The following is a 14,160-nucleotide window of genomic DNA, read 5'->3' on the forward strand; positions in this document are numbered from 1 at the left end:
ATATAGTAGGCATGAATATAGAATATATTCAGTAGGCATAAATTGACTTACTAGAGGAAAAATACATCTTCAATATACATGTCTCTCCCCACCCCTGAAAACAATTGCAATTAAGTGACATATCATCCATTCTGCAGTTATGTAGTTATAATCAGACCGAGTACTTGTCAAAGAACTGCCATCTTTGTTCTGAACACCCTGTATATCTCACACATAAAACAATAAATTATGTAAATCTTACCATAAATTACAGAAATAAAAAGTGTTATCCTTGTTTATGAAATTTGTTGTAGAACGATTTAAAAATGAGTGGATTGATGCAATATACTGCTAACCCACAAATGTTTAGTTATGAGATATTCACATTTAAAAACTTACTCAAAGCTTGGGTGGCTGCGAGCGGCTGCCGGGCCTGGACAGCGGAACCGCAGCTAGACCCGCGGCTCGCAGATGACCTGGGAACTGCAGCTAGTCCCGGAGGGTCCTGGCCCCTATGCAATAAAGGCTGCGGACCCCTGGACTAAACGAAACTCTCAATTCTGTCCCGCCATCCTTTTTTCAAAATTTAGCAACTCAAATGGTGGTACGTCTTCATTGCCGGGAAATACAGTAACTTATTTCCCTCATATACGTAGATTTCCCTCAAACATATGTTAAATTAAAAACTAAACTATGGTAGCAATGCACAGTTTTCATGTATAATGCTCGCAATTCTCCATCAATGTAGGTATGTATACACTCTATTTCTTTACACTAATATAGAATGAAAAAATATCTTGGCATGTGTTCATTTTTATTTATTCACAATATTAGGATTTCAGAGAGAGAGGTTGAATGAAAGAAAAAAAAGTTCAACAAAATTGGGAGATCACAAGAAAGAAACTAGAGAAACATACATATGTGTGTGTTATATATTTATATATATATATATATCACACATATATACATATATATATATATATATATATATATATATATATATATATATATATATATATATATATATGAGACGAGAAATATGTATGTGCTATATAATTATATACATCAATATCACATTTATATATGTGTGTGTGTGTATCATATATATTATTAATATAGGCAAATGTATTGGCTTATGGCTTATGTTCCTTATACCTTATAGCAAAATATAAAGGCAAATATAATTGCCTTTATGGCTTATGTACAGCATGAGTTACTTTAAATCAAATTTGCTTCTGATCCATGAGGAACTTTGAAATCTATTATCTCTATCTTGCCACTCACACACAGAAACACACACATACCGTTCCCCCACAACACTGTTTAAACAAAAGATCATAGAATGAATATGGTCCAGAGACCTTTCATTGTGCATTTTTGCTCATTTTATACGCAGTTTCCCTTTTTAAATTTTTTTTTTTAAAGGAGCACCTTATTTATTATAAACAGACAATAATAGTCTAACAATGAAGGCTAAGAGAACAAGATAAACTACAAAATCCAATGAACTGACGTGGATTAAACTGTGAGAGGCAGAACGGAGATCGGGGACTTATTCCTAAAATGGCGGAAGTGACATTCCGTGACATTATGATCTGTACTACACATCAGCCCATTGGATTTCGTAGAAGTGGTCTATCTTGTTCCTCTATAATCTTTGCTGATGATCATGTATAGGATCTTTGGTAGAGAGGAGAGGGGAGGAGGTGAGAAGGTGAGAAGAGGAGTCGAGGGAGGAGGGGGAGGGGGGGGGGGAGGGGAAGTGGAGGGGAGCCGGGCTGCCAAATGAAGAGAGAGAGGGAAGTGGCTTCTGACTCTGGAAACTCACAGCTGGAATGAGCGCGCAGGGCTTCACAAGCTGCGCCAACGGTTACATTATGGGTTACATTATGGGCTAACTTTAGCTTGACTGCCCTTAGCAATTAGCCACTGCTAGCGCTCGGCCTTGCTGTTATATCAATGACTATGTCTTACCAACTTTTCCTTTTAATGTTTATGTGTAATCATACTTGAAAGGCTCTTCCCCTGTACATGCTATAACATAGGGCTAAAGGGACCCACATTGTGGTTCGTGATTTGATCTCTGCCTTCTTGCTTTTAGCAGCTGGCCAGCATTTGAATGGTTTGTTTACACTAGTCTTAATAGTGGACTGTCTGGGGCTGAGAATAACTCATTATAGTCAAGGCTGCGTTACACCAATTAGCTCTTACAGCGTTTTTGTTTAACAAAACTTAATTGATGTTCTTCTGCCCTGCGCCTTAATCCAAGAATCCAGTTTGCCACTTGTTAATCTCTCTAATGTTAACTCTTTCTTTATACCTTACCAATTTTAAGTTATACTATGTTATACCAAAGGAAGCTATTCCTGTTTCACTTATACGTTGGCTTACTTATTTAGGATCACTATTTTGTTAATTTTGTTAATTTGTCTTGTTGTATTATTACTATCATCACTACTATTATCACCATTAGTGTTAGCAATGTCATTGGTAGTACAACTACCAAGGCTATTATTTAAACTTTGTATCTATTCATTTAGGTTTACTTCACTTTATTTCTATTTCTATTTCTATTTTCTATTGTCCATTTCTCAAATTATTACTATCATTGTTATCATTATTATAGTTATTTCATTTTATGTTACTTTACTGATATTAAGCGACTTTGCTGCTTTGGGATGTGGAAATATTGTGAGTTAAGATCGGACTACTCCATGCGGATGCGAGGACAACGTACCTTGGTGCAATGGGCACTCAAGGTTCGGTTGGGACATTGGGGACCTCAGGTCCGGGGACTCAGGTTTGAAAGATGGTTAAGTGATATGCGTCACGACCGTTTGTTGTGTGTATACGTATGTATGTATTTTTTTTTGTTTTGTTTTTTTTCTTTTCCCCTTTTACCACCCACACCCCCACTCTCAGCAGCTGGCTTCGATGCGCTCTTCCATTTCAATCTGCAGTATTACAGCGCTCTGCCCACTCGTTTGGATATAGCTAAATATGGCCAACACAAACGACACTCTTAGATTTGTCTCGTGGAACGTGAGGGGAGTGGGGGGTCCTACTAAGACTGATAAGATCTTGGCCCACTTGCAATACCTTAAGGGCGATATATTTTTTATTCAAGAGACACCTTCGCAACAGAGAGGTAACACGGCTTAAGAGAGGCTGGATTAGCCACTTATTTCATTCAAAATTTAATTATAGGGCTAGGGGTACTGCTATCCTGATTCGTAAAAACTTTATGTTCGAACCACAGAAAACGGTGGAAGACCCTGCTGGCCGCTTTGTCATGGTCTCTGGCAAACTGCAAGACACACCTGTCATATTGGCCAGTATTTACGGTCCCAACTGGGATGACAGCTCATTTGTAACCATATTTTTTACATCTCTCCCAAACATTGAAAATTACCACATCATTGTGGGTGGAGATTTTAATCTGGTCCAAGACCCTATACTGGACAGATCTTCGAACAAAGCCTCCACTTTAACTAAATCAGGTAGGACTTTGCATGCTTTTACCAAACAACTTGGGCTCACTGACCCATGGAGACATACATTTCCCACGACTAAATTATTTTCATTTTTTTCCCACGTGCACCGTACCTATACCCGTATAGACTTCTTCCTCTTAGATAACAGACTGCTCTCCAAAATTAAATCCAGCGAGTATCATAGTGTCGTAATATCAGATCACGCTGCGACTTCCCTCGATCTTCACTTTCGTAAACGAACTAACCCCTTTAAACAGTGGAGGTTCAACTCCTCATTACTAGCAGAGGCTCACTACAAGCAATTCCTGCACTCCCAAATCACCTTATATTTTGAGCTGAATGACTTGCCGGACATAGCAAGAGGTATACTCTGGGAAGCTTCAAAAGCTTATATTAGGAGCCAACTTATCTCTTTTGTCTCCAACCTGAAAAGAGCCGAGACGTCCCAAATGGCAGGCCTGTTACGAAAAATAAAGGACATTGATGATAAATACGCATCTGACCCAGACCCTAATTTTTATAAAGAACGCTTTAGGTTACAAATAGACTTTGACCTCATGTCTACCAATAAAGCCAAGTTACGACTGCTTAAATCTAGGCAACACTTTTTTGAATCTGGGAATAAAGCTGGGAAGCTTTTGGCCCATCAGGCCAGAACCGAGGCGACTTCACGGCTAATTCCAGCCATTAGATCCAGCTTAGGGGAGATTCATACCGATCCTCTTAGAATTAATGAAGCATTTGCTAAATTTTACGCTGAGCTATACGCTTCCGATTGTCCTCCCACTGCAGATGACATGTTCCGTAGTATGACGTTTCCCCGAATTGACGATGAAGCCACGAAAGTCTTGGGTGGTCCCATAACTGTCACTGAGGTCCAAGCAGCCATCACATCGCTGCAAAGCGGAAAGTCGCCCGGCCCTGACGGCTTCACTGTAGAATATTACAAAGCTTTATCTGCTCTCCTCGCACCAGTCCTGAGAGATATGTACAATGAGGCGTTTTTACATCGTCGCCTACCGCCCACCTTGTCGTTGGCTACTATCTCCCTAATTCTTAAAAAGGAGAAAGATCCTCTGCTTTGTAGTAGCTATAGACCAATTTCACTCTTGAATGTGGACCTCAAAATCCTCTCTAAAGTTCTTGCGCTCCGTCTTCAACAAGTGATGCCCTTTATTATTTCATTAGATCAAACAGGGTTTATGCCAGGCCGACAGTCCTCCCACAATACTAGGCGTCTCCTTAACATCATCCATTCACCAAGTAGTGAGACCCCGGAGATAGTGGTCTCCCTCGACGCCGAAAAAGCTTTCGACAGGGTCGAGTGGAAGTACCTATACGAGGCGATGGACAGGTTTGGCCTCGGCAATAGTTTCATTCATTGGGTCAGTCTATTATACTCGTCCCCGGTGGCCTCAGTACAAACAAACGACACACTGTCGCCCCACTTCCCCCTTCGGAGAGGTACCAGACAGGGTTGCCCGTTATCACCACTTCTGTTTGCTGTCGCGATAGAACCCTTGGCGGTTTGGTTACGCTCAGAGAAGGGCTTTAAAGGTATCACACGGTTTGACACAATTCATAAAGTCTCATTGTATGCGGATGACCTGCTCCTGTACATCTCGAATCCAATCAGCTCTCTCCCTGTGATTATGAATATTTTAGAACGGTTTGGGGTGTACTCTGGTTATAAACATAACTACCAAAAAAGTGAACTATTACCGATTAACTCATTGGCTAAGCAGCTCCCTCGCTCTTTAACCTCATTCAAATGGGCGGAGGACGGATTTCGCTACCTCGGCGTTTTTATCACAATACCTATATTTGATATGTTCCGCACAAACTTCCTGCCTCTGGTTGAGAAAGCTGAAAGAGACTTTGACCGCTGGTCAGTCTTACCGTTATCCCTCGCGGCCCGGATAAATCTGGTCAAGATGGGTCGTCCTACCCAAATTCCTGTACCTTTTCCAGCATGTTCCTATATTTATCACTAAATCTTTTTTTGATAAATTAGAAAGGAGAATATCTAAATTTTTATGGGGTAGCAAACCGGCCAGAATTCGAAAGACGCTACTACAGTCTCCTAAGAGTGACGGCGGTTTGGCACTTCCTGACTTTAGGCGATACTACTGGGCTGCTAACTTGCAAAAAATCCTGTACTGGATGAATGATGATTGCGACCACCTACCGACCTGGGTACACATGGAAAAGGCGAGTTCACATCTCCCGTTGCGGTCTGTCCTATGCTCTCAACTCCCCCTTTCTATAACATCTGCGGGTGCAGGCCCAATTGCGTCCCTCTCGCTCAAGATATGGAGTCAATTTAGGAAAAACTTTGGTTTACAAGGCCCTTCCATCTTGACCCCACTGCTTAAAAATCACATCTTTAATCCTGCAAGTACAGACTCCGCATTCAAAACCTGGCATAGTAATGGCATCAGTAGTATCAAAAACCTATACAAGGATGGTATTTTTTCGTCTTTTGCGGAGCTTTCGTACAACTATAGCCTCCCAAACTCCCACCTTTTTCGTTTTTTTCCAGATTAGGAATTTTGTGAAGAAGATATTCCCCCATTTCCCAAATCGTCCCCCTGAAACCCTGACCGATTCCATCCTAGCTCTAGATCCCAACCGGAAGAAATGCATCTCTTTTTTGTACAACTTGTTAGGGTCGGTTATATTGAAACCTTATACCTCATTAAAAGCTGCGTGGGAGGGCGAGCTGAATATGAAACTAACAGACCAGCAATGGGACTCTGCCTTGGATTTGATCCATTCTTCCTCCATATGTGCCCGTCATGGCCTAATCCAATGCAAAGTCCTTCACAAAGTCCACTACACAAACGCAAGATTATCTAGAATATACCCCGCTGTTAAAGACACCTGCAACAGATGCAATCAATCCCCTGCCAACCATAGTCATATGTTTTGGTCTTGCCCTAAGCTAGAAACCTTTTGGAGGAATGCTTTCGACGTGCTAAGCAGAGCCTATGGCCAGACTATTCCTCCAAACCCACTGTCAGCTATTTTTGGTATTCCCCCCAACACCAACCTCTCTGTTGCGTTGAAGCGGGTCCTGGCTTTTACAACCCTGTTAGCCCGGAGACTGATTTTGCTTAACTGGAGACTTACCTGTCCCCCGACACACGCCCGCTGGATCAAGGAGGTGCTCTACAACTTAAAGCTTGAAAAACTTAGGTTCTCTCTCAAAGGCTCTACCAAGACATTCCTAGATACATGGAACCCTTTCCTGGAACTTGTTTACTCTCTTAACTTGTTTCCGGACTCGGAAGAGGACTCAGTGTCCTCTATCACAGCTCTGTCTTATTGCAGCTGCTATCCCCTCAACCCCTCCCCCCCCCCCCCTCCCTCCCCACAATTTATTTATTTATTCTTTATTTTATTTATTTATTTATTTGTTTATTTATTTATTTTTAATTTAAGTTTTTAATTTTTTTATCGTATTTGTGTGGATGTGTACGTATGTGAGTGTTGTTTGTTCCCGGGTGGCGAGGGTGGGTAAGGGTAAGGGTAAGGGTTTTGAGGGTCGTTTACATACTGTTGTACAATTATGTCCTGATTATCACTGTCTGTTATCATTGTATGTATGCAAATTGCTGTTAAATTCAAAATTCAAATAAAAAGATTTAAACTAAGTTTAAGCGCGTGATCCTATAGCAGAGATTCAGCACATGAGGAGTCGCTGGCCTGAGATGTGTAGAACAAATAAGCTCTAGCGGAATCTAGAATCTTTGTTCTGCAGAACTTTCTCGATCCTTCTGCGCCTTTAATCCACAGCGGCAGGGGGGCGCGGCCTGGTGGCAGGTGGGCCTGGACTGGTGGGCATGTGGGCATTGTGACATCAGCTTGTTAAAAAGGCGAGGCAAACAATTGGGCTGCAGACTCCCGACAACCAAAATTCATTTTGTGAACACAAACTTGTTAAAAAGGGCTGCAGCCACTTTACAGCTGCATCGAGGGGACTCACCGTGGAGTAGACGTGCGTTCAGTGTTATTCGCAGCTCAGAGAGCCGTGACCCTCTCGCTTCCTGGGTCTGGCAGAGACTGAGTGAGGCACGACACTTCCTGGTTTTATAGTCCCTCCCCCTGCCTCCAGCGGGGGCAGCAGAGAGAATGTAGAATTTTGTAAAAACATTAATATCTCTCTAATTTTTCATCGACGGAAAAACTCCTCCACACTCATATGGCGGAGGGGGGCTCTGAGCGAGGTGGCCAAAAATGGCGGCCGTAGGTGGTGGTGTTCTCTCGGAAATCTCAGCATAGTCGGCCAAAAGCAGTCAAGATCAGAGATTTAGTAATATAGATAGATAGATAAGTCCAGTCGACCCATACTTTCATCATATGTCAGTCTCGTCATCCTGGGAATTAATCTAGTGAAACTATGCTGCACTCCTTCAATCGCAAGAATCAAATTAGGAGATGAAAACTGCACACAATACTCCAGGATTGGTCTCACCAGTTGTGCACGACTGTAGTTGGACCTTGCTCCTATACTTTGAGCGAAAAATTTTCAAGAGTCTCAAGGACACCAAGATGTGTCCAGATCTGCCTTAGGGGCCTTGCGGATCCCCAGCAACACGACAACTGGATTACCTAATATGGGCCTGTGAGCCTTGCTTTCAACACGGACTCCTCTCTCCCCCCCCCCCCCCTCGCTCTCCCTTCTCTCCCCTTCTCTCTCTCCCCCCCCTCTCCCTTCTCACTCCCCTTCTCTCCCTCTTCTCTCTCTCCTCTGCCTCCACCCGCTGGAGCATCCCACAGTCACTGACCACGGTCGGCGGGGGGGAAATCACCCTGGTGTAGAAGTTGTGGTCCGATGTCGGTGCATCGCGGTCAGTGACTGTGGGACGGTGGAGAGAGAGAAGGGGGAGAGAACGGGAGAAAGAGAAGGGAGAGAGAGCGGGGGGAGAGGGAAGGGGGAGAGAGATCAGGGGAGAGAGAGAAGGGAGGGAGAGAGAAGGGAGAGCGGGGGGGGAGAGGAGGGGAAGAGAGAGGAGGAGAGAGAGAAGGGGGAGAGAAGAAGGGAGAGAGAGGGGGAGAGAGAAGGGAGAGACGGGAGCATGTGGTTCATTTTCCCAACAAGCCATAGGTGACTGAGTAATCTGAACCCAAGCACCAATTTGAAAGCGGCCAAAGGTGCTCATCCCTCAGGACAGCTCCCACTCTCCCACGGCCACCCTCCGCGGGCTACGGGTTGGGTGGAGCGGAGGTTTGGGACAATATTCATGTCATTAGTTAAGACCAAAGTTGGACCATTGAAGACCGAAAAAGGTGAATTTATTATGGGGAACAAGGAAATGGCAGATGAGTTGAACAGGTACTTTGGATCTGTCTTCACTAAGGAGGACACAAAATAATCTCCCAGATGTAGTAGTGGTCAGAGGATCTGGGGTGACGGAGGAACTGAAGGAAATCCACATTAGGTAGGAAATGGTTTTGGATAGACTGATGGGACTGAAGGCTGATAAATCCCCAGGGCCTTATGGTCTGCATCCCAGGGTACTTAAGGAAGTGACTCTAGAAATCGTGGATGCATTGGTGATAATTTTCCAATGTTCTATAGACTCAGGATCAGTTCCTGTGGATTGGAGGGTAGCTAATGTTATCCCACTTTTTACAACAAACGTTTTAGAAAGGGCTGCAGCCACTTTACAGTCGCATCGAGGGGACTCACCGTGGAGTAGACGTGCGTTCAGTGTTATTTGCAGCTCAGAGAGCCGTGACTCTCTTGCTTCCTGGGTCTGGCAGAGACTGAGTGAGGCACGGCACTTCCTGATTTTATAGTCCCTCCCCCTGCCACCAGCGGGGGCAGCATAGAGAAAGGAGAACCATTCTCTCATATCTCTCTCATTTTTCATCGACGGAAAAAATCCTCCACACTCATATGGCGGAGGGGGGCTCTGAGCAAGGTGGCCAATAATGACAGCCGTAAGTGGCGGCGTTCACTCGGAAATCGCAGCACAGTCGGCCAAAAGCGGTCAAGATCAGAGATTTAGTAATATAGATGTTTGAACCATGCGAAAAATTCATCCAACATTTTCATGGCTATACAAATTGTTCAATAAAGTTTATACGTCTTTTAAATTCCCCGAAACTGTCCCCCACCCGTGCCACTCACGTGGCCCCCTGGCATGGGATACCTTCCCTTATTTTGAGGGGTGTCTCCACCATACCGTGCCTCCCATGTCCAGCAGCGGAAGGACCCTAGACTGTGGCCCTCCCCCACCAAGCCTTGGCGTTGGCTGCACCAAGCTTCAGCGAGTCCCTTAGCACGTACTCCTGCAGTCTGCAGCGGGCCAGTCGGCAACATTCCCCGACGGACATCTCGCTTCGCTGGGTGGTGAACAACGCTCGGGCAGACCAAAGAGCGTCTTTCACCGAGTTGATGACCCTCCAGCAGCACTCGATGTCAGCCTCTGAATGTGTCCCTGGGAATAGTCAGTAAATCACAGAGTCCTCTGTGACAGAGCTGTTCGGGATAAAGCGTTCCAGGGACCCATGCATACCTCTCCAGACTCTCTTTGCAAATCCATACTCTGCAAATAGGTGGGCAACCGTCTCCTCTCCATAGCAGCCGTCCCGAGGGCAGCGTGCGCTGGTAGTAAGGTTCCGACGGTGCAGGAAGGATCTGACTGGGAGGGCCCCCCTCTCCGCCAGCCAAGCCAGGTCTTGGTGATTGTTGGTGAGTTCTGGCGATGAGGCATTTTGCCAGACAAGCTGGGCAGTCTGCTCTGGGAACCACGCCACAGGATCCATCGAGTCCTTTCCCTGCAGTGCCTGCAGGACATTCCGTGCTGACCACTGCCCAATGGACTTATGGTCAAAGGTGTTGGTCCGGACGAACATTTCCACAGACGACAGATGGGGCGGCAATGTCCAGCTGACTGGCACATTGCGTGGCATCTGTGCCAGGCCCATCCTTCGCAACACCGGGGACAGGTAGAACCTCAGCAGGTAGTGGAACTTAGTGCCCACGTGCCTTGGCTCTACACTCCGCCTGATGCAGCCACACACAAAGGTAGCCATCAGGATGAGGGCGACGTTGGGCACGCTTTACCCCCGTTGTCTGCTGACTTGTACATTGTGGTCCGTCGCACCCGGTCCATCCTCGACCCCCAGATGAACTGGAAGACGGCCCGGGTGATCCCTGTGGCGTAGGAGGGAGGGACAGGCCACACTTGTGACTAGTACAGCAGCCCCGAGAGTACCTCACACCTGATGACCACATTTTTCACCATTGTGGAGAGGGAGCGTTGCCTCCACAGCTCCAGCTTCTTCCCCACCTTGACTATCCGCTCCAGCCAATTCTTGTTACTCGACTCAGCCCCCCCGAGCCAGATCCCCAGCACCTTCAAGAAGTCAGGCTTGATGGTGAAGGGGATGGAAGATCGGTCGGGCCAGTTGCCAAAGAGCATGGCCTCGCTCTTCCTGCGGTTCACCCTGGCTCCTGTGGCCGACTCAAACTGGTCACAGATGCTGATCAATCTGCGGAACGACCTTGGATCCGAGCAGAAGACGGCGACATCGGCCATGTACAGGGAGGTTTTGACCTGAATGTCCCCACTGCCTGGCAATGTCACTCCTCTTATGCTCGCATCCTTCCTGATGGTCTCGGCAAAAGGTTCAATACAGCAGACAAACAAGACAGGAGAAAGAGGGCAACCCTGCCTGACTCCAGACCTTACAGGGAAACTGTCTGATTCCCACCCATTGATTTGGACTGCACTACGGATATTGGTGTAGAGCAGTTTGATCCAATTTCGGATTCCCTCCCCAAAACCCATTTTGGAGAGCACGTCCCTCATGTACGTGTGTGATATCCTGTCGAAGGCCTTCTCCTGGTCCAAGCTGACTAGGCAGGCATCCACCTGTCTGTCCTGCACGTAGGCGATGGTATCTCTCAGCAGCGCTAGGCTGTCTGAGATTTTCCCGCCAGGTACAGCACAGGTTTGGTCCGGGTGGATCATCCGTCCCAGACCAGACTTGACCCGGGTGGCGATGGCCTTAGACAGGATCTTGTAACTACATTCGACAATGTGATGGGTCGCCAATTACTTATATCTTTCATCTCCCCCTTCTGCTTGTAGATTAGGGTGATGCTGCCCTTCCTCATGGAGTCTGACCTGCTGCCGGCTAGAAGCATGTCATTGTACACTTCCAGCAGGTCGGGGCCCACCCAGTCCCACAGAGCCGAATACAACTCGGCTGGTAAGCCATCGCTTCCGGGAGTTTTACTCGAGTCAAAGGAGCGGATGGAGCCAGTCAGCTCCTCTAGGGTCAGTGGTTGGTCCAGACTCTCCTGCTTGCTGTCCTCCAAGACCTCCGTGATAGAGGACAGGAAGTTCTGGGAGGCGGTGCTGTCTGTGGCCTTTTGGTCATACAATTCCGAGTAAAAGGATTTGCAGACCCTCATCATGTCTGTCTGCGAGGATGCTACCGAGCCGTCCTCCTCCCTAAGGCTGTTGATCACAGAGCTCCCCCTGTGAACCTTATGGAAGAAGAAACGTGAGCACGTCTCATCCTGCTCCACATGGCGGACCCTGGATCGGAAGATGATCTTGGAGGATTCAGAGGTAAAGAGCCGAGCTTGCCGGTCCTTCACCTCTCTAAGTTCCTCCCTCACATCCACCCCCCTCGACTGCAGAAGGAGCAGTTGTTGCAATTCTGTCTGGAGTTGGCACAATTCCCTCTGACTCTGTCTTGCTCTCTGAACCCCTTTGGCTATGAAGAACCTCTTAATGTTCTCCTTGGTTGCTTCCCACCAGAGTGTCGGGGAGTCAAAGAGGGGCCTCACCGTTCTCCAACGTGCGTAGTCCCTCTTTAGCTCCTCAACGTTCTCTGGGGTCAACAGCTTCACATTTAACTTCCACGTCCCTCTGCCTGCCTTCCGGTCCTCCTGTAGGTGACAGGAAGCCTGAAGGAGGCAGTGGTCAGGAGGTGCAGGAGTAGGCCATTCGGCCCTTCGAGCCTGCACCGCCATTCAATATGATCATGGCTGATCATCCAACTCAGTATCCTGTACCTGCCTTCTCTCCATACCCCCTGATCCCTTTAGCCACAAGGGACACATCTAACTCCCTCTTAAATATAGCCAATGAACTGTGGCCTCAACTACCTTCTGTGGCAGAGAATTCCACAGATTCACCACTAAACCTGACTCTCACCTCTCCATCTATAGTCAGAGGGTAAGGTTGATTGATTTATTTGTGCAGAACAGTGATGGAAGTCTGACTCCTCTTGTTTCTATGTTTTTGTTTCTCTATATATTTGCATAACAGCATGAATTATAATCTGATTTCCATACATGAATATACTAAGGTCATTCATGTGCTGCACCTGTTGATCAGAGCCTGGCTCTGCTGTGGAATGTAATTAGGAATGTAATTTAGTCTAACCTTATTCACACCTAATCCAATTTGAAGCATAAATGTTGCATTTAAGTGTAAGTTAAAAGCATGCACCAGATTCCACAATTTCAAACTGAAAAAGGTAAAAGCTTCCTACCGTGGGAGGGGGGGGGATACCCCCTGACACATAGCCCCCCCCCTCGGTCACTGCACTCCCTCGCAATTTCTGCCTCTCACCTCTCACCCTATGTTGGCAGCCCTGCTCTATGAGTAATGGAGTAACCCTGTGGTGGGGGAAATTTTTTGTGCTGTGCAATAATAATTTCACCATATCCCGCTTGCATGCACAGACCAACAAACTCTACTTTAGACTCTGGATATACAGCGCAGAAACAGGCCCTTCGGCCCACCGAGTCCGTGCCGCCCACTGATCACCCCATACAACTACCACTATCCTACACACACTGGGGACAATTTTACCGAAGCCTAATGGCCGACGCACCTGCACGTCTTTAGAGCGTGGGAGGAACCCGGAGCACCCGGGGAAAACCCACATGGTCACGGGGAGAACGTGCAAACTCCTCACAGACAGCACCTGTGGTTAGGTTCGAACACGGGCCTCTGGCGCAGTGAGGCAGCAACTCTACCGCTGACCTTTTTGTGTAATACACTTTACATTAGTGCGGTTACTCAAATTCCTTTGACGGTGGTGGTCAGGGTAGCGCAGCGGTAGAGTTGCCGCCTTTCAGCGAATGCAGCGCCGTAGACCCGGGTTCGATCCTGACAGCGGGTGCTGTCTGTACGGAGTTTGTACGTTCTCCCCGAGACCTGCGTGAGTTTTCTCCGACCTACAGGTTTGTAGGTTAATTGGCTTAGTAAATGTTAAAATTGTCCCTAGAAATCAGATTCCAGCAAGTACAATTGATAGGTACACAAAAATGCTGGGGAAACTCAGCGGGTGCAGCAGCATCTATGGAGCGAAGGAAATAGGCAACGTTTCGGCCTGAAGCGTTGCCAATTACCTTCGCTCCATAGATGCTGCTGCCCCCACTGAGTTTCTCCAGCATTCTTCGATTTTCCAACATCTGCAGTTCCTTCTTAAGTACAATTGTAATCTCACTAATATTTAAATCCTCATTGACTTCCACTTCCCATTAGTTTGGGCGATGTTTTCTACAGACACTTTATCTGAAGTCCCTGACCCTCTTTGAACTTGAGTTAAACGCTCAACTTCCTGGAGTCCGTCTTCTTAAAGACATAATTCGTGCATTTAAAGCTTTCTGCTGGATTTTTTAAATCATCTGCTCTTGGGTTTTGCA

This window comes from Amblyraja radiata, chromosome 30, assembly GCF_010909765.2.
Source record: "Amblyraja radiata isolate CabotCenter1 chromosome 30, sAmbRad1.1.pri, whole genome shotgun sequence".
Classification (NCBI taxonomy): Eukaryota; Metazoa; Chordata; class Chondrichthyes; order Rajiformes; family Rajidae; genus Amblyraja; species Amblyraja radiata.